Source organism: Brachyhypopomus gauderio, chromosome 16 (genome assembly GCF_052324685.1).
Source record: "Brachyhypopomus gauderio isolate BG-103 chromosome 16, BGAUD_0.2, whole genome shotgun sequence".
NCBI classification, from domain to species: domain Eukaryota; kingdom Metazoa; phylum Chordata; class Actinopteri; order Gymnotiformes; family Hypopomidae; genus Brachyhypopomus; species Brachyhypopomus gauderio.
The window spans coordinates 17,569,296-17,569,883 of record NC_135226.1 but is presented as its reverse complement, the minus strand read 5'-3'; positions in this window follow the sequence as shown (position 1 = coordinate 17,569,883).

The following is a 588-nucleotide window of genomic DNA, read 5'->3' as shown; positions in this document are numbered from 1 at the left end:
ACACACACACACACACACACACACACACACACACACACACACACACACACACACACACACTTTTACTGACATTTGAGGTTTACTGCAGTTAAATTACAGTGATTGTATCATAGTTAATCATATAATCTATCATAAATAAAATAAATAAACTAGCTCCTTTGAAGGACCATTGACAATACAGAAACCCACTAACTGCAGTTCACTACAGCAAATCTCCACTTACTCAGTATAGTACTGTAATAATCTAGTAACAATAGTGCAATATTAAAATTGAATGTCTGCAGTAAGCAATACTAAAGGTGATCAATCTATTTCATTTCTACCAACACACACACACACACACACACACACACACACACACACACACACACACACACCACACACACACACACACACACAGTTATGGGGTTTGCTTTTCATGCTCTGGTCATATGTCAGGTTGATGTTGTGAGAGATGTGATTCCATAAACGTGGACAGAATTACAGCCTCGTACCTTCTCAGCTGAATCTTGGGAATTTGTCCTTGGCAGAGTATGTATGTGAGAAGCCAGGTGTGGTATGCATATGTTTTGTGTGTGTGTGCGTGTG